The sequence below is a fragment of the Eschscholzia californica genome, unplaced genomic scaffold, assembly GCF_041429995.1.
Source record: "Eschscholzia californica isolate CP2 unplaced genomic scaffold, dmEscCali1.0.p SCAF_3, whole genome shotgun sequence".
NCBI lineage: Eukaryota > Viridiplantae > Streptophyta > Magnoliopsida > Ranunculales > Papaveraceae > Eschscholzia > Eschscholzia californica.
In genome coordinates, this window is record NW_028238420.1 from 59,620,904 (window position 1) to 59,642,022 (window position 21,119).

The 21,119-nt window shown below is 33.3% G+C and overlaps 1 long non-coding RNA gene across 2 annotated transcripts; it reads left to right on the plus strand.

The window, feature by feature from the left end:
- The first annotated feature begins 7,505 nt into the window (after positions 1 to 7,505).
- Positions 7,506 to 10,799, plus strand: LOC147552607 (uncharacterized). Of its 2 annotated transcripts, none has more exons than XR_015237884.1 (4): positions 7,506 to 7,630; positions 7,735 to 7,783; positions 9,200 to 9,413; positions 10,598 to 10,799. It is a non-coding gene; the product is annotated as an uncharacterized LOC147552607 (long non-coding RNA). The 2 variants fall into 2 exon arrangements; XR_015237885.1 differs by having other exon boundaries at positions 7,509 to 7,615.
- The last annotated feature ends 10,320 nt before the right edge of the window (positions 10,800 to 21,119 follow it).

The window sequence follows — 21,119 nt, forward strand, 5'->3', positions numbered from 1 at the left end:
ATTCATATTCTCATTCTCTCTCTCTCTCTACAAAAACTAAATCTCTCTGCAAATCTTTCTTTAGGTTAGTCCTTCTCTTTAAAATTTCGAGTGAAATCCACAGGAAGTTAGGGCATCTCACTTCTTTTGTTAGGGTTTTTGTTTGAAAAGGCAAATTTCTCTTGAAAAAGCTAGGGTTGTGTTGATTCCGGTGAAAGAAATAATCGTTACTTACCGCCGGTTGAGAAACACCTGTTGGAAAGGTATAAAAGAGATGCTTATATTCAAAAAAAAAAGAAAAGATTTTTGTTGGCTTTTAAACCCTCAAATGTTTGGTTTCATGTAAGTAAGATAATAGTTAGGGTTTTGTTAGTCGATTTTTAGGTGAAAAATAAAGTTTTGTTGTTGAATACACCACGATTTCATGTGGGTGGTTCTTAAATCTTCATCATGTTTTGATGTGTTTTAAACATTTCTGTGTTTTTGGGCAAACTTGATGTATGTTTGATTTTGTATTCTTGGTTTTCAAAAATTGAGGGTTTGTTCTTCAGAACCAAAAACATTATATATATATATATATATATATATATATATATATATATATATATATATATATATGTAAACATCTACATGTGTGAACCTTTAAGTTTCTTATGTTTAGAAACATTTTTATCTTTCCAGAACACATTTTGATGTGTTTTAAACAATTTTTGTTAGTATTGAATGGTTTTCTTCAGATGTACATTCATTTTTCATGTGTTGTAAACATTTCTGGTATTTGTGTAACCATATGTGAGATTTCACTATTGTTTGTTTTCAAACGAGGGTTTGTTCTTCAAAATCACAAACATTTATATACATTTGTAAAAATTTTTACATGTGTAAATATCTAAGTTATTTATAGGTAAAACACAGTCATCTCTTCTTGAACACATTGAGATTTGTTATAAACAATTTTCATATTTTTTAAGACAACTGGTTTCGTGTATGTTGTTTCTTGAGTGTTTTTAACATCAGGTTTTATGCAGAAGCGTAACTAGGATGGGAAAAGGAAAAAAGTCCAGTTAACAATCCTCCAAAAAAGGTGGGTTCTTCCAAAGTCAAGGAAGATAAAACTAGAGCTAGCCCAAGGAAAAGGGCATCATCGACTTCAACGGAATTGCCTCCAAAAGGGCAAAAAAACCAAAGACTTGACATTATTTCATATGGAGAAGAACCAATTGAGAAGGTAAGAAATGTCTTGTTCGTTGTTTTCAAAAAATGAGATTTTGTTCTTCAGAAAAATTTGATATGTAGAAACATTTAGGTCTTACCAGAACACATTTTGATATGTTTTAACAAATTTTGTTTATTTTGGATGGTTTGTTCTTCAGATTTACATAAAATATTCATGTGTTGTAAACATTTCTGGTTTTTGTGTAACTTTATGTGTGATTTATTTCCTATTCTTTGTTTTCAAAACTTGAGGGTTTGTTTTTCAAAACCACAATACATTTGTAAACAAGTTTACATGTGTAAACATTTAAGTTATTTATAAGTAGAACATACATCTTTTCTAGAACACATCGAGATGTGTTATAAACAATTTGAGATTTATTTAGATATATGGGTTTGTGCTTGTTGTTTTCTCGAGTGTTTTTAACATCTGATTTTATGCAAAAGCTTAACAAAGATGGGAAAAGGAAAAGTTGGATCATAAAAAAAAAGTTGGTTTTATGTCATCTTCTCTAGAACACATTGAGATGAGTTATAAACAATTCCCTAAATATTTGGTTTTATGTAAGTATATAATAGTTAGGGGTTTGCTAGTAAATGTTTGGTTTTAGGTAAGAGAAGAATTATTAGGGGTTTTTAGTTAAAAGGTGCAATATCTTGAAGATTTTTAGGTTTTTGTTTGGAAAAAAAGTTAGGGTTTCTTATTCTATAAAAGTGGAAAATATATTTTAAATATGGATTTTTATGGTTCTGTTGAAGATTATTTGTGTTTGAAACACTTTTTTTCTACATTTAAGACGGATTTATGACCATGGTTGATTTGCTTTATATATTCAATGATATGTAATCAACATTTTTTCTAAAACACATAATTTCATTTGTTCTAAACATATCAACATGTGTTGTCTCCATGCTTTGATGTGTTTATATCTCTACCGAAATGCTATTTGAGTACTCTGTTAAGTAGGTCCCAAGTAAGTATTCTGAACTTTGCATCTTCAATACATAAGAATTATCTATTATTATCAGGATATTTCTTAGTATGTTTACAAAATTTTAAAATGTGTCTGAGACATACGTATGAATGTTCTGATATTATTTGTTTTTCTCCTTGACAGTCTTGACTGTGGACTCTTTGTCATTCTTCGCACGGAAGAAATGATATGCAATTCGATTCAATGGAGATTGGAGCAATAATTTCGAGAAGTAACCATGTTCTTGTACTTTTGTTCAGAAAACTGTGTTAATGCTACATGTAAGGAGATTTTTTATGTTACCTTAAGAAAATTTGAAAGTGCTCTGAAGAATATTGCTACTGTTCTTTATGTAACTAAAAATTAACAGAGCAATTTTGAATTTGCTTAAAGCATTTTGTGTATTGTCGTAAGTATTTGACAATGTGTTGTATGGGAATTCTAAAATCATTTTGGGGCATAACAATAAATGGTTTGTTTAGAAAATTTTGAAAAGTTCTTTCAACATATATAGGAATGTCGAGAAATTATGGCCAATGACTTTTACTATGATGTTTGAAAGAAAAGTAGATATATGAATATAAAAAAATTGGGAAAAATATTGAAAATTATAATAACAAAATTTGAGAAACCCATATGAACATATAGAAATATGTCTAATCTTAATAAAGTCTGAATATGACACAACAATAAATTCTCCAAACATAAAAGGTTATGCAAAGGAAAAAAAAGTTACTGCGGCAAATACATGTGTAAATGTTGTTATATGTGACATTATGTTTCCAACAGTTAAATTTTGAAACATAGACATTCAACAAAAAAAAAAAAAAAAAAAAATTTGAAACATAGTAAATATCTTTTTCTCTAAAGATTGTTAACAAATGTATGAATTTGGGAACATAAAAGTTTATGTTCAAAATTATTCAATTGTGTTTTTTGCACGTCATATTCTTCTTTAAAAACATTGATTTGTGCAACCATATAACTGAAAATGTGGCTAAAACGGAGAGATGAGAGAGAAACCAAAAAAAGAATATCAAATTGTCTACAGGAATTTGTTCCATAAGAACAAAAAAAACTATTTTGTTTTGTAATTTATATTTTGTTTAGAGCAATTTGATATTTGTCTGAATTATTTCGATATGTTTTATATATAATCAATATTTATTGTGAAAACAACTTTTTGATGAAATTTAGTATATGAATATAAGAAGCGATATTTTTCTCGTAGCATTTCATTTAATGTTATCTACAACTTCGTTAGTGTTGACAACATAGATGAGTTGAGTAAACAACAAAAATTCAAGTATTAATAACAAAAGCTTTGTATCTAATACAAAAGATAGAATGTCCCCAAACAAAAAATAATTGTCGAGACCAAACAAAAAATATACAGACCATACTGGATAATTGGTGTGCGTCCATGAACTTTCTAATTACAACGGAATTTTTGGCATATGGTTATTACACGGAATGGTTCGTTCTTGATAAATTTATTATTATTCTTTGTAGCTATTGTATATATAGCCCGTGAGCCTCTCGAAAAGCTTTCACTACCGCTGGTTAAAAATCAGTAACAAAAAAGAAACTCAGTAACAAAAAAGAAAATGATTTTGATTACAAATCATTATATGCACAGAGAAGTAAGAAAAATGTACTAAACATATGTATGCATGTCAATACCAATATTGTGAATGTTATAAAATATAATGGTTGATCTCAGAACAATTATGTACGTTTTCTCATATATATTAGAATTGCACGAACAAAGAATTTTGTTGCAACAAAATGTCAAAAACTTTTTGAACATAAAGGAAATTTATATTATTACCATAAACTAGTACGAATATGTCATACCAATAGTGATTTATGCAGTGAACAAAGAAGATCTGCTTGAAACATTAAACGTAATGTAAACATTAATAAAAAGAACAGTATCGTGGTTAAAGTTACGTTGAACAATTTCGTTTATGCTTACAACATAAGTAATAGTAGTCACGAAGGTGTGATTTGTGCAGCAAACACGAGCAATTATGCTTACGAATGTTTCTATTTGTCCGGGTTTACGACTAATCTGCACAAAATAAAAAATGTCAATAAAAATGACGAAATATATAAAGCATTTTCCATTTATTTTTATTTTTGTTGAAAGGAAGCATTTTCCAGTTTGCTCGTTGCATAAACATTGTTTCTACAACAAATTTAAGAAAGCTTAAAACACCAATCAATTAGTGGAAGGGAAAAATCTGGGGTTTAGTGGTAACATCTATAAAAATAAATAGAACATTTTTCAGTTTGCTCATTGTATTAACATCGTGCTAACAACACATTCTAAAATGCTTAAAACACATGACAATTTGTCTGTTAAACATCAACATCTGCTAAAACGTAATTTCTAGAGAGAGAAACCGAAAAATAGATCTAAGTTTGTACTTTTTGGTTTATTAGAACAAAAAACTGTGTAATGGGTTTTCACCTTGTTAAAGCTAAAAGATTTTGTTGCTTAGAACTTTGAAATTATGTTGCTTGATGAATAAATTTTATGAACCAAGAGAGATCTAAGTTTGTACTTTTTTGGTTTCTTAGAACTTTTGAAATTATATTGGATGATGAAGAAATTTTATGAACCAACAGAGATTATGTTGATGTTCATGATGAAGCTAAAAGATAAAAAGAAATCATGAAGAAATAATCATGAAGATAAAAACAGAGTAATGAATGAACATAAACATGAAGCCAAATGACAATAAAAGAACAATGGAAGAGAGATTGAGATGGAAAGGAAAAAATTACCTGTAGATGGAAGGTGAGAGATTTCCGGCGAAATGAAAGGGTACGATTTCCGGCGAAAGCAAATATTCCTGATTGCTTAAAATTCGAGAGAGAGATGAGAGAGGAAGGAACCTAATTTTGTGTGGAGGGAAATAAAATTTATAATGATATTTTGAGGGAAACTTAGACTTTATATATAAAGGGTAAATTAGGAATTACCTAAAATAATGGGTTCCTAGAGATGGAAAAATGCACCTAGGGATTCGAAATTGGGTTTGATATTGGTTTATTTTTTAAAAAATGGGTTTTGTAGGTATCATTAATCTATGGTGGGCCAAATTTGGTATTTGATCCCATTTTTTGGGCTTTTAAATAAAAAATTCTTGATTGTAACTTAAGGAATATCTAGATGTGGATTTCTTCATTTTTTGGACCTAAGAAAATGTATTTTATAGTATAAACCCTTAACAATGTCATCTATATTTGATTTTTTGTGTAAGTAAAGATGGGAAGATTTGATTTCTTTCTTTTTAGGGGAACAACTATTTTAAAATCTTTGAAAGTTTAAACTGTCAGAGAATCTCATAGATCGGTTTTTTTTATTCTTTATTTTATTTTAACAAATTGCCATTTGGGCTTATAATAAAAAATAAATTTTATTTGTTTTTCATTCGATTATTTTTAGAAGTAACAAAACATGGAGGAATTTATAATTAGGTCGAGCTTTTTTCAAATTCAGCTAGTTTAATTCTTCTTATTCCCCTTGTAAACGAATTTTTAAGTTGTATTTTACAAATTTACAAAGAAATCGAGATTGTTCCATCAACCTTTTTTTTTCTCAAATTTCCAACAATTTGTTTTAACCAAACTTCTCCTAATCAACCTCATCGAATTATTTTCTTCTTCTCTTTGAGTTTATCAGTACGAAAATTTCATTTCGTTTCTCTGTTACTTTGTTCTTCTTCTCCATCTTCATATTCATGTTATAGCATAGAAAGGGAAATCTGTGGGTCAAATAATGGAAAATCGTAGAGACACTCTCAATTTACCTCTAGGCACTCTCAATTCACCAAGGGTACCTATGGTGTTAGATGTAATGTACTCCGAAATAGAAATTTATACATGAATAAATACACTACTACTAGTAGTATATATACCACATTTTTCCCGAAGAAAATGTGAAGGTGAAGTAAGGGGCGACGACAAGATTCCCTCAACCACCTCTTTCTCTCTCTCTCCCTCTCGTCTCCACCACCATCTTTCTCTTGCATCTCTCTTCCTGTCACCAACTCTCTCTCACCACCACTATGCACTACCTAACCTCACCAGTCACCACCACCATCACTCTTGTTTTCATGGAAACCATATATACATGCAGTCAGCAGAGAGGAACTCCACATCCCTATAAGAAAGTAGGGATGTGGCGTATGTAAAAAACTGGTGGTGCTTATATATTTTGGTTGAAAAATTATCTCCCTCCTGTAAAGTGGTCATCCATCTCACTTGGGTGCTCACAGCGCCCACTGAAAAAGGGGGTTGGGGTGTTTACTGTCTTATCAATAGTGCCTATAAATTTCCTTCACCATTTCTCCAAAAATAAATCTACATAGTAAGACTCTAAACAAATTTTACTGTTTTGACTTTTTTTTTTTTGAGTTAATTCCTATATGGCCCCCTACTTTATGACCAGCTTCCTTTATGGCCCCCTTTTTTTCGTAAATTCAAATATGGCCCCCTATTTTCATGGAAATGTCCTAACTACCCTTCCTTTAAATCTATTTTCAAAATAAAATAAAGAAAACAAACATAATTCCACCTCACTTCCCTCTCCACCACTTATCTCTCTCCACCTCACCTCTCTTCCCAAATCATCTTTCTCTCTCTCCAACTCACCTCTCTCTCTCTCCACCTCACTCTATCTTCTCCGATGAAGGTCGCCGGCCGGAAAATTTTCCGGCCGGCGACCTTCAACCTAAAAAAAAAAAAAAAACTTTTTTTTTTTTTACTCTCATCTCCCTCTCTCTCTAAAAACTCCGGCGAAGGGGGGTTCCCTTCGCCGGAGTACGGGTCTGTTGAAGAACCCCTAATTCAAAATCAAAACCTGCACAAAATCTTATCTCTGTGACCTGCGTAAGCCCTAATTCAGAGTCCGAATGCTTCGAGTTCCAACAATAAGTACAGAATATGCAGAAAAACTAACACTACAAAAACACGTCCTATTTATAACGGCCTATTGTAACGGCTTTCGCGTGAGCCGTTATAAATACAGTAAATATAACGGCTTTTACTGAACCGTTATAATTATATACTCTTTTGTAACGGCTTTAATATGGATAGCCGTTGCAAATGGACTCTTTAAGTTAGCGCCAACTTTTTGATGGCGCTAATTTATTTACCGCCTCTGGCGTGTTGTCGTTTTATTATAACGGGTGCTTTTTTGTTATAACAGAGTCTTACTGTAACGGTTTTATTCGGCGTAGCCGTGATAAATGAGCTGGACTTATTGTAACGGCTTAGGTCCGTTACAACTGTGTCTATATATAACGGCCTTTAGTATTTTTGGCCGTTATAATTGGGAGCCCTAGAAATCCAGTTGCCCAGTTCTCTTTATACTTCCTATTTCGATTTTAGGTTTAGGTTTGGATTTCAGAGTATCTCGGTTGGAACGATTTCTGGTGATTTGCGTTTAGGTTTTTTACTCATACCTAGATCGATAATTTCCTTCCTCTTTTATCGATCTGGAACTGATTTAGGTTTTTTTTTGGTTTGATATTTATGTTTGTTCTTCTTCTAGGTCTATCTGCTACTTGCAACTTCTTCTAGTTCATCAACCCTGAAGTCAGGTTAGCGCCTCTCTCTCTCTATATATATATATATATAATTGGTGTCGAGGGTATCTAGCTTTTCATCTAAAGCTCTTAAATTTCTTTCAAACTTTTGTTGGAGTCTCAATTATAATTTACTCAATTTGGATGCTTAATAGTTGGAACAGTCATACCCATGTTAATCCACCACCTTCAGGTCCATTTCCTCAATCTTCTTCAGCTTTTCTTTTGATGAATTCTGAAAATGGGGATATTTTTAGGGCTCAATTTCATCATAATTTCAATTGGAAAATGGGAATGGGTGTGGGTCTTGTTTCTGGTCTTGATGATGAAATCCAATTTGGGAGAAACAAGCTTCCCACTCCATGGTTAGTTAGTTAGGGTTTTCATATTATATGCTTTTGCTTGATAACTGTTGTGATTGCATTAGGTTACTTGTTATTTTGTTTATAAATTTTAGTGATTTTGGGTTTAAAATATGTAGCTTTTTTTCTAGTAATGAATTTAGATATATGTATTTAGATACCCTAACCCTAATTAGAATAGTCCTTAAGTTAGGTTTCTCCTTTTATTTAAGTTTTACCTTTAACAGTTTATAGATTTATAAAGTCTGCAGTTACTATTTCTAGTCTAGTGTACTAATTACTTAATTAATTAGGTACCCTAGCAAATGTCACTATTCATATGGATCATGGATAAGAACTCATCTTATTTTCTATTATACAAGTTAGGTGTGACAGGAAGAATCGAAATCCCCATCGCTATTTATGTCATGGCAGTTGCTGCCACTGTAGTTTCCCCTTGCTGGTCTCTTAAGAATGCACCATAACCACCATAGGAGGAATCGAAAGCCCCATCGCTATTTATTACTCCATTTACATGACATTTGAACCTTCCTGACTAGTGGAATAGATAGGTTCCACTTATCTAATATAAGTCTGGCCTCACTTGTCTCCACTGTCTTGCGTTTGCAAGTTCCTGCCCTAATTTTTACTTCGATGATTACCGCCTGTGTGACAACATCAGTCGGATTTGATTTGCCTCGAAAAATTCAGTTGTTGTAACGGCTTTCCGCTGAGCCGTTAGATTGGGTTCATTGGGCAGGTAGGTGATTGGCATTGGCTAGAGAACCTTTGAAGGTTCATTATGGAACAACACCACTACTATTATTTGCAGATTGTATAGAGTTCTTCAACAGGTCATCAATGGAGGGATCATGTTCTGATAACTATGGCAGGAAATCTGATGCCTTTGTTTTTAAAACTACTACTACTTCTCTTTGTTTTAATTATCACTTTCTTATTCTACGTCTGCTACAGCTTTTCACATGTATAGTTCTCTTCTGAAATAAATGTTGGTCTTATATAAAGAGAAGTGCTTGGGCTGTCTGTGTTTGATTCATTTTGAAAAAATGTTTTGTTTGTTTGGTGGTAGGGCTCGGATAAAAGTTTGGAAACCCATTCTCTCTATTGCACTCATTTCCTACATATTGGAGTTATCTTTCAATGGGTGAAATAATAGAGAGACAAGCTGAAATGGCAGAGAGACAAGCTGAAATGGCAGAGAGACGAGATAGAGATATTGCTGCATTGATGACACTCTTGCAGCAACAACGACAACCAACTACTTCAGAATCTTCACAACCTAGGTAAGCTTGTTTCCCTATATTAAATACTTAATAATTTTTAGGTTAATTGTGAAGAGAAGTGAGTTGCTTTCTCTTCACAACATCGAGTACATTCGTAATTTGATATTAACATGATTGAGATATAATGATGGGTTGTCTTTCATGAATAACATCCCATAAACGTAAGTATACAACCCAAGATGTGGGATTAATTTCATATGGGGAAATGGTAGAACAAAGTCGTCAAATTACAGAAGCTATTATTGGCGTGTGTTATGAGTCAAACCATTTAGATACTTGAGTTGTGAGCCGTACTTGTTGTTTTTACTATTCTAACAGTGTTTCCAATTCCATGTCTAAATACATGCAAGCCTTTTAAGGAACCAACACAAGTAAAACATGTATATGTTTGAATTGCACAATAGTTTCATGATCTGACTATGCAGGCTGCCTACATTAACATTTACACTGTCAATTACTTTTTCATTTCCATCTCTTTTTTTCTTTTTTTATACTTTTATGTCAAGTCTCTATCCAACCATCTGTTTTGTTTATTTCATTAGATGAATGTTGTATGGTCACTCGTGGCCATGGATGACGCATATATAGGACTGTCACACCCTATTTTGCACTTCAAATTATAGATTGTTATTCTAACTTGTCTGAAATGTAAATATGAAGAGAGAGTGGAGTCAGTTTTTGATGTCTAAGAAATCCGTGGCAGCAAGTAATGTTGCTGGTCAAGCCAGTGCAACTAAAAGTGTACTTAACACAATCAGCATAGCACCTTGCTTCGTCAACTCCATTGCAATTCCTGAAGCACAGGAAAACATCACATGTTGCTGGTCAAACAAGTCTTAGGTGGTGTTTGTGCTTTTACTGTTTGAATCTGACTTGTTTGAGTCCGAGTCAGACTTCTTCGTCAAGGGGACATTAGTAATTTACGGAATATTTTTATCTAGTTGCAGCAGCGGTGTTTAAAGACCTAATTGTGTTAGAATAGCATTAGAAAGTTGCATTTGGGAGCCAATTTGGTCATGAAGTTCTAGTGTACAAAATGTGCCAAATTGTAGACTACTACTGTCGATTCCTCTACTTGTGAGTCGATTAGAATGTAAATGTTTCTAACTTGTTGATACTTGCTTGAGCATATGTTGTATCTGATTCTAAATGTGGTTAAATTGTGTTGCAACTCTTATTTACAGCTAAAGGAGTTAAAGATGATGCAATGTGGAACTATACAAGGCCGAGTACGAAGAGGTCCAACTCCTGCTGATGATCTGAATGTACCATGTGAAGGAAGCGTGTGAGATTTTGATTTATATAATGTTATACGTTTTTGGGTTGGATCGATGCAGGAACTTGAAACTTGTGTTACTATCAATCAAATACAGTTGTTTCGTTTTATTTATTGTGTGGTTAGCTTCACATGTCTCTTTTGTTTTAGTTTTCTGAATTATAAACAGGGATGAGTAAAAGCTGCAATATAATTGCAGCTGGATTCCAGAGCTTTTGAATTTTTTTTTCTTCAAATCAGGCATTTATAACGGCTACCTTCAAAAGGGGTCGTTATAAGAAAACGCATATATAACGGTCTTATTCAGAAGAACCGTTACAAGAGGAGCCTTTTTATAACGGCTACCCTCAAAGGACCCGTTACAAATACTCCTTCTGATTTGGCGCCATCATTTTCCCGCCATTTTGGTGAGCTCTTTTGTAACGGCTAACCCACACTTAGCCGTTATAAAAAGACTTATTGTAACGGACGGAAGCCGTTACAACTGTATTTGCAACGGGGGTTTTTATAACGGCTTAATTTTTTTTGTAACGGTTTAAAGCCGTTGCAAGCGACCTTTTATAACGGCTTTTCGGCCTATTTGTAACGGCTAGGCCGTTATAACTGTTACGTGTTTTTGTAGTGTAATAACATTCTGCGATTAATCGACAACAACAAGTCAAGGACTTAATTGAGGGATAGAAATCATCCAATTCTTTTTTTTTTTTATTTCAGAAATCATCCATTATTATTAGTAGGAATCAACATATAAATAAGAAAACTATTAAATCTCCCAATCTTTACTTCATGAAGAACAGATAAAGAAACTACTTTAAAAACTATCCATAAAAAATCTCAAATTAGGTATTTGGAGAAAAGTTTAGAAATTGCCAAATCAAATCAACTAATCTGTAAATAAAACAAAGTCAATTGAAGTAAATAATATGTTCTTATCAAAATAACAGTGATTTAGGGTTTGGGGAAAAGTTATCAAAGAAGAATCTATAGGTCTAAATTAAATTTACAAAAGAAAGCAAATAAGATGAAAGGGTTTTCACATGCATACCCAAAATCCGAACTTTTTATTGCTGATTGGGGTTTGCAGTATGAAACAGTAAACAATGGCTAGAATCTAGATGATATGAAAACTAGGGTTAAAACAATCAAAGAAAGAAGAGAGAGAGGGAACCTTGAAGGGAGAGAGGATTTGTCTGTAGAAATTTGAAGGGATGGATTATATAAATATATGGAGGAGGAGAGGTTCTTCAACAGACCCGTACTCCGGCGAAGGGAACCCCCTTCGCCGGAGTTTTTAGAGAGAGAGAGAGATGAGAGTAAGGTGGAGAGAGAAAAAGGTGAGTTGGAGAGAGAGAAAGATGATTTGGGAAGAGAGGTGAGGTGGAGAGAGATAAGTGGTGGAGAGGGAAGTGAGGTGGAATTATGTTTGTTTTTTTTATTTTATTTTGAAAATAGATTTAAAGGAAGGGTAGTTAGGACATTTCCATGAAAATAGGGGGTCATATTTGAATTTACGAAAAAAAGAGGGCCATAAAAGAAGCTGGTCACAAAGTAGGGGGCCATATAGGAATTAATTTTTTTTTTTTATGAGAATTACTGTTTTGACTTGAAAGGGAAGGGCTTACTACAAATGAAAATATTCCCATTCAATTTTTCAATTATCTAAAGTTTATTATTAATGTCAATGGAACTTGCCAGTAATGATTGTATTTGTAAAAAGAACAAAAAAACTTAATCTACTTAAAAGATTAAATAATATCTAAAATGTGTTAAAATAAGGATGCATGTTATATAAATATAATACGTATATATGTACGAGTGTGAGTACTACAGGATTATTTATTATTTCACTATACAATGCAAAATCTTCTTATGGACTACGACTATTTTCATCATCATGTAGATCATTACGATCATGGAAAATAAAAAAAAAATCATGTTATTTCCATTGCTCCATAAAACTAAAGGTGTCACACAAGTTTGTTTGAAGAAGTTTTAAAGGTTTCTCCAATAAGTGTTATTACTTGCACCCCGACCGCCCTATTGATTTGGTAAATCCAGTTTGACTATATTTGGTTTGGCAGACCCAAATGGGTGATCTTGGGCAGAATTTTGTTACAAATTCGCCCTCCGAATTTAACTCCAATTCTTTGAGTTGAAATCGGAGGACTCTGATCGGATTTTGTTTTAAAATCCGAGTCAAGTTCTACCGTATTTAACATTAATATTTTAGAGTTGAAATTGAATATAAATTTGGTTGATTCGAGCCGAAATTTGTGACGAAATTCAAGTCGGTGGAATAGTTCTTTGGCCATTTGGGATAGGTGGACAGTGGACTTTTTTTTTTTTGATGAAGATGTGGACATTGGACTTGAGTTGATATTGTAACCAAATTTGCTCTAATCCTTAACAAAAAAAAAAAAAAAAAAAAAACCAAATTTGCTCTAGTCACTGATTTTAAGTTCAAAAAAATGCGGAAGTGCCTGTTTTGAGAGTAGACACTATCAACCATTTTCTGGAATATGGGGGCGGCAATAATTGGAAGCCCCAATAACACTTAGTGGTGGTGCTTTTAAAACTTCCTTTTGTGTAATGGGATGTTATCTCAATGCTAATTGTGCCCCTTTGACCCACTATTGTTGTTGGAAGATCAACTGGAAATAAAACCAAAGCTGATTTTGTGTGGGATTATTCTCCTCCCCATATAGGTCCCAGCATCCTAAAATACCTCAATTTAAAACTTTATCTCCCCTCAAATCATCCTTAAATTTAACAAAACTAGAATTATTTAGGTGATTGAGTCACATAATTCCATCATAAAATCAACATATTTTTCATGCCTAACCTATGAAACATCAAATCAATTACTACAAATTATTAATCAGTCTCATCTTTTTAAATGATAAACCAAGAAATGAGCCAAAAGAAAACAAGATAACTTAGTTAGTGATAGTGGGTCCATATTATTATATGCTAGGTTAAATTTAGATGAAGGGGGACTATATGTTGTGGGTAGGGTTACTGTGGTGCCCATTTCATTCATTATAATTTTATGTACTGTTTTTTCACTTTAACAAGAAAGCAATAAGAGAAGAGCATTGTCTTCTTCAACCAAAGATTAGAAAGAAGAAATGACATTGAATTTGAATGTGATGGTGATGGAATAACTATACTCAACCCACTACCAATGGAAAAAACAGTGAACTTACTAAAAATGGAAACCCTAATTCCAACTTTTTCATTTTGGAAAAGTTATTGGGTTTCTTCTCAAATTTGGACCATTAGTACTGTCTTTGTTGAACTGTTTAATAGTACTTGTGAAAAAATGTGTTTATGTGGTTCATGAACAAGATAAAGTGGGAGTCTGAAACACCACAATTTAGCTATCCTATTTTCTTTGCATCAAACATACATGTATGTATGATCAGTTGCTTTTCTAGTGGTTGTTTGGCTACTTGTTTCACATGTTCCTTTTGTCATCATTTTTTTGCAGATTTTTATTCAAATTTGATCCCAAAAATGTTATCCTTAATTTGATATGAAAAGGGTTATATGTATAATAGGGGTATTGTTTATATTTCCTAAGTTATAAAACCCTAACTTATGTTATCCCATTCGAGGCCCTGCAAAATTTCATTTCAACTAAAAAGTTTTTCAGATCAATCTTTAATTCTTGTTGGAGTTAGGTATTTCTAATTCTCAATCTTTTGTAAGTCAAATTTTTTGGAGTTATGTTTCACGTTTAGATAATGGAAAAGACGTTCCTTATACATTAAACATTTGGCTTGTGTATACTTGAAATAAGTTTACTTTGGTGTACTAAGAAAACATGATTCACATCCGTTCTTTCTGAAACCTTATATCGTTTCGTTGTTATAAATTTTTACAATATTTGAAACAAATTATTATAGTATATTTTGTATAGTTCGTAAAACAATACCTCTTTAGAAGGGATAAAAGTAATAACACAACGCGAGTTTAGATTTTCCTTTCCAACAAAAACAACCAACATCAGGTGCAGAGGTAGCGATGAAAAAGAAGCCTTCCGTCACTATCAGCGGACCGATGGGCCAAGGATCTCTAACTTTGGAGATAGACATAGAAGGAGACTCCACTATGTTAGCAACTCCCAAGAAAGAAAATAAATCTAAGTATTGGAGTGCAGAGGCTGCTCTACTAAATTCATTGGTCATATTGAGTTCCTTGACAACATCAAAGTCAAGAATGCTGACATACAAGCAAATAAATGTGCAAAATGTGCTTTTTATTCAAGATAATGTGTAATCACGACGCTAAGGTGGTGTTTGTTATGTAGATTTCAAATCTGAAATCTAACTCGAAATTTGAGTTGCATGTTTGAATAGCTAACTCGTTTTGAATGTTTATTTTTAGCTAAGTCGTTTTTTGTTGTTGTAGAAAATCCAAGTCATCGTTTCAACATAGTTGATTTTAGGTCCATTTGACATAAAATAAATCTGAAATATAGTTATTGTAGTCTAAAATAAGTATTATGCTTCAAACTAAAACAACTTAAGACTTTTAGATTCTCTGAAGTCAACACTGAAGCGAGACAGACAAAAACCCCTTTAAGTGTTTGGTGGCAGGGACGGAACCAGGATTAATGATCTAGAGGGGCCAATGTAATTGGAATTAGAGAAAAGGTCTAAAACAAAGATTACATATAAAAAAAATTACTGCTCCAGAGGATCAAACCTGGGTTAACTAGGTGGTAAGCAGATAGTTATACTAGTGAGTCAATTAAGCTTTGTTGTTATATGTTGCGTATTACCTAAAATAATAGCATAACCTTTGTGACCGGACTATAATGTAAACCACTACGGCTAGGTCGAGGGGGGTCGTGGCCCCCTTCGGCCCAGCTGTAGTTCCATCCCTGTATGGTGGCGCGTCTCAGACCTACTTATCTCTTATCTGTGTGAATGTTTGTCATAGAGAAAAGGGTGAAGAATCATCTCTCAAGCGATTGAGTTTTTTTTCTAACAATTACTACTTAGTAGGAAAAGGGGGTTTGTAATATAGTGGACCACCAGATAAAGTAAAGTAGTAAGCTGTTAAATAAGGTAGTTGAAGTGAAATAGAACTTCTCTCTTCACATGATCAACCACTAAATTTCTCTACTTTTCTTTGCCCCTTGTTTTCCAAAGACCTTGAAAAGGATAAAAAATGAAACACCCCCATAAATAAGGCTAAACACAAAATAGTCCCTCAGTCTGCAAAAATATCCAAATATACCTTGGTCATTAATTCTCACTTTTAATTTCGGTAAATGACAAAGTTGTCCTAGATTCTTCTGAAATGGAAAAGAAATATAAAACTTTGAATACAACTGGCATGATGGAGGGCATGTTTGTCATTTTACATACTTCAATCGTTTTCTGGAGTTAAAGTGTGCGTTGGTATTTCTTAAACCTACTCTTCGTCTAGCTTTGATGAACTTATTCATTACTATGATATAGACCGTTTATAGCTTTATTGTATCTAAATTTCTTTCTTATATTCATTGTCAAATGTTATTGTTATCAATGTTTTAACTAAAGTTTTTGAAGGAGGAATAGCACATGATAACGTTGTCATAGAAGAAATTGTAGATGAGTGGTTTTAATCGATCTAATGGAAGGAAAATATTGAGAACAGAGTATTCAAACAATATAACGACTTTTATGACAATCTATGTAGCTATTGTTCTAATAAAAAAATGATAACAGTTTTATAGGTAATAATTGTATGACTTCGACCACTACCACCGTCACACCACCATGTCAACCACCCGCACAACACAACAACCAAAACCATGACCAACGCCACAACAACTACAATGCTGGGCTTCAACAACAACACCGCAACCTCACACCCTCTTCGACGAACCACAAATGCCGTCACTGTCAGAATCAATGGCACACACTATAGCATCTATCCATCCCCACCAACACCGCCACAACTACCACAAAACCATCAAATATTTCATTCTCCCCGTTAAAAAAAAAATATTTATTTTAATATTTCAAACTTTTACCATTTTTTATGGTTAAATGACTATGGAAAACTAGAACTTTTTTTAAATGAATGGAAAACTAGAACTTGGATCCATCATTCATAGATATTATAATTTTGGGATTTCTTACTGGTTAGTTGGCTAGTAGAACTTTTTTTTTTTGATGAGATGGCAGGTAGAACTTGTGAGGCACTAATTATGTTATCGCAACTATTAATTTTTTCGATTTAAAAACATGAGGTATCAATGAATCCCAACAAGAAAAATACAATAATTTAATAGATTGATTTTGATAGAATTTATGGAGAATTTACAAAGAAAGTACATAGTGATGTCAGCTGATGCGGATTGGACAGTTTGGAGAGAGATGTAATAAATAATAAATCAGATCCTCTTTCTCTCCATCCATCCAAGTTGAAGCTGGGGATTTTAGAGAGAGAGAGAGAGAGAGAGAGAGAAAGAGAAAGATGATGCAGATCACGCCGCCTGTGACACTGTTTGCTAGGGTTGTGGAAGTATATATGTGCTACAGTGTTGACTATGACGGCTACTTGTCCATCAACTTCGTCCTTTTTCTGCTTAAACACTTGAACCCCACTCAATCTAAACATTTTTTAACAATAAATTAAAGTTTAGCTTTTTTTTTGATGAAGGGAAATTAAAGTTTAGTTGTTTAACAAAATTGTGGATATTGGTTTTATGAGACTCACTTTTGTGTGGTCTCACATATTTATGTTTTCTTGAGTTTTTTGTAATATCATTTGGAGTTCAAAATTGTAAGGATGGTTTTAATTGTCTCTCAGTTGAGATACTAAAAATTTTGACAGTGTTGAATTTTCGTCTAAATGAAGATTAAAATGTTAAATGAGTAAAAAGAAGTACTACGAGTTAACTCATTTATAGAATGTAAAATCTAAATGATGTCAATCATATGCTTGGTGTCCTTCAATATTAAAATGTTGAAAGAGTAGAAAAGAAGAATTATCTGACGCCTGCGTTATAGGTGTACACTCAAGCTTAGTAAGTGTCAAGGTCTTTTGGGAGGGGGAACGGGGGTCGTGGAGCCCTCGCCAAGAACGAAATCTCATACATGTGTGAGGTGCAAAAAGCAGGGACAATATCGATAACTACTAGGGGTCAGGGCGTCACAAGTGGTATCAGAGTCGAGGGCGGCTCTTCGCTGAGAGTGGGGGGATTGTGACAGTCCCACGTCTCTCATGAAAGTGTCCGTAGTCTGGGTTATAGATGTACACTCAAGCTTAATAAGTGTTGAGGTCTTTTGGGGGGCTTGTTGAGCCTTTGCCAAGACAAAACCCCGTACCTGTGTAAGGTGGAAAAACGGGGACAATATCGATAACTGCTCGGGTTTGGGGCGTCACATCTTTGTTGCGAGATCTCCCTTCTCCCATGTGAAATTATTCTCACACGCTCCCTCAGGTGTGACATTCTTTGAGTTTAACATAGTTGTGTTTCTTTTCTGATGACGTAAAATACGTGTGACTGTTTTAACCTATCACGAGTGGACTTTACCTGGATACCATGTTAAATTTATAGTCATCAAACTCAAAATTAATTTGCAAAGAGAACCTCAACATTGTATTCTTGTTGCTAGATCGCCCATATCTCATGTAGTTCTATTCTCACACTAATCTTCCATTAGTATACAGTTACACAAAAAAAAAAAAAAACTTCCATTAGTATATAAGTGAGGGAGTGGCACAAAAATCACAAAGTATCCTTTCCATCTATAAATGTAATGGATATGATCATTTCTAGTTGTATTTCCAATTGACACCAATTTCAATGATTTTAACATCTATAAATACCAAAAATTCTTCATGAATATCGTATAGGCCAATTAATAAACAACTTGGTAGGAGAATGATTTCTAAAGAGAAGGAACAATCAGAGCTATAAGCTATTCTTTCCTTCTCTCGCTCTATATTCTATACTTTCTCCCTCTCTCTAAACATTACAATTTCTCTTTCTAGGTTAAGGAATTAATTTAAGAAGGTAGGGTTTTTCTGTAGCAAAGGGTCCCCCATAGAAAAGCAATAGATGTTGGAAGGTAACGAAGGATCGAAAATGACATTGACGTCGTTAGTGACAGAGCTGACGTGACTAACGGTTGTCTTGTTTGGCTTTGTAATCCAACTATCCAATAACAAAAATTAAGAAACACAAGGTTGTACCCAGAAGAAGACAAGAAGTAGGACTAAGCCAAACTGCATAACAGTCTACCACATATCGACACAAAAGATACAATAGAACCAAAGAAGCTCAGAAAGCTTGAGTTACTAATAAAATAAAGACTACTTCTTAGGGATAACGACAACCCAAAGACAAGATATGCGAAGTTATTAGATTAAAGTATCTATTAGGCGTTCTCCTGAAAAGTGAACGTGACTAATAGGCTCCAATGACATTTTGACGAGTCAAGTACAGTTGTAGAGATAGTAAAACGAAATGTTAATTTCTATTCAATAGATTGTTGTTACGCGGACTAAATATGTCATATTTAAACTATAGATTTTCAAAGAGCATTGGTTTTCCCCTGCCTATGGTAGAATAACTATTGGTAATATTTAAGATAAATGTTAGTATTTGACTTGAGTTATAAGTCGATCACAGGTTGAATGTGCCTGACTCCCATTGGTCAGTCTTTGTAGAGAGAGAAATACTCTTTCCAATAAGAACTGGCCAGTGGCCACATCAGTCTTCAACCTGTGGTTTGACTCAAATTTGGGACCAAACTAAATTAATTAAAAAAAAAAGGAAATGGTTCATCAAGATAAAAAAGAACCCCAAAATACTACTATTAAAGACAAATAAATTTCAAAATTAACTAAAAAAAATTCTGAGCCTACAATATCGAACTCTAGACTCCCCACTCGTGAAAAAATCCAAAATCAATTTAGACTGTACATACTAGATATAAAACTTTCAAACACTGTTTCGAGGTCAAATCATCCAAATCATTTAGGTATCTAAAGAGAAGGAGCTAAATAGATATCCAATGAGAATAGTATATGATGCTAAGAAAGAAGAATTTTATATGTAAGAATAGTTTTTATCTTCACTAGTACTTGTATAATTGTATTGACAGTTTTGGCAAGTGAGAACTGTTCTCCCAAAGTACAAGTAAAGAAATGAATAAAAAGAGTGTCCGATAAAAAAAATGGCATCTATTCTAAAAAATATAGACCACTGACCATATATCAATCTTTTAGTTGAAAACTAAGAGTGTGAGGACATATCTTTTTGGACAGTAATTTTATGAGTAGTTCTCAATTTTTAGCATTAAGGAGAACCAAATCCATTGCTTTATGAGTATGAAAAGGAAGATGTTGCTAAAAATGATGAATTTTAGAAAATGTAGTTTGAGACTCTCTATAATAATTACATGCACCTCATAATAGAGTGTCTAACAAAGTGTCTCATTGGATAAAGTTTTTTAACAAAAGTTCCAAAAAATCATTTGTGACACTCTAAGTGTTAGAGTTGAGTATCCCAAAGCATCTCTAATGCGAAATTCAATCTTAGAAACTCAGAGTGCCACGTAATATTTTTGGATTTTTGTTATAAATTTCTCTTCATTGCAAAACTCAACTAAGATCTAAAGATTGATATGTATCGAGTGTGGTATAGAGATATTTCAAGGGGACACTCTGTCGTCTAACTCATCATACTTTAAGTTTGACCAATAGAAATTAAATCTTCGTATATTTAAAAACAACAGTTATGCTATGCCCGACCAGTATTCCGACCGAATCACCGTCGGCGTACTTGGCCGGTTCAGATCTAGTGAGAAAAAGTGTTTGACTTTCTCTCACTAGATCTGGCCCCCCAAGTACCCCGACTGAGATATCGGGAGCATACCATCATTTTTGTTTTCAAAATAACTAATTCTTTCTTAACAAAAAATAACCAAGACACATAAGAAAATAAAACAAGTTTAGACTTTCGCATTGGAGACGTACAAGAATTAAGGATTTCTATTTTACCCACATAGGAATGAAATTTTAAAGTGGAATTTAACAAATACAATTAATTGGGATTTGCCAACTACTCGTAGCTCAGTTGGTAAGCGCATCTATTCCCCCCTACAGAGGTCCCAAATTCTGGAAGCGCAAATCAATGGATATTGAATTTCGGTTATAAACAAAGTGTTGTTTTGAACTTTAGGCTATTAATTTTGTCGGACTCTAAGCATTAGTTTCGTTGGAATTTATGCCAGTAATAATTCGACATTCATTTTGTTTAACACATCGGATCGATGTATCAATGTCTTTGTATTGACCATCTTAATCAATAGAGACTGAAAGAGGGAGTTCTAGATAGAGAGAGAAGAAGATGACAGACTGCTTAATCGTTAAAAACTACTGAAAAGTGAATAAAAGGGGCCAAATAAACGAAAAAGATT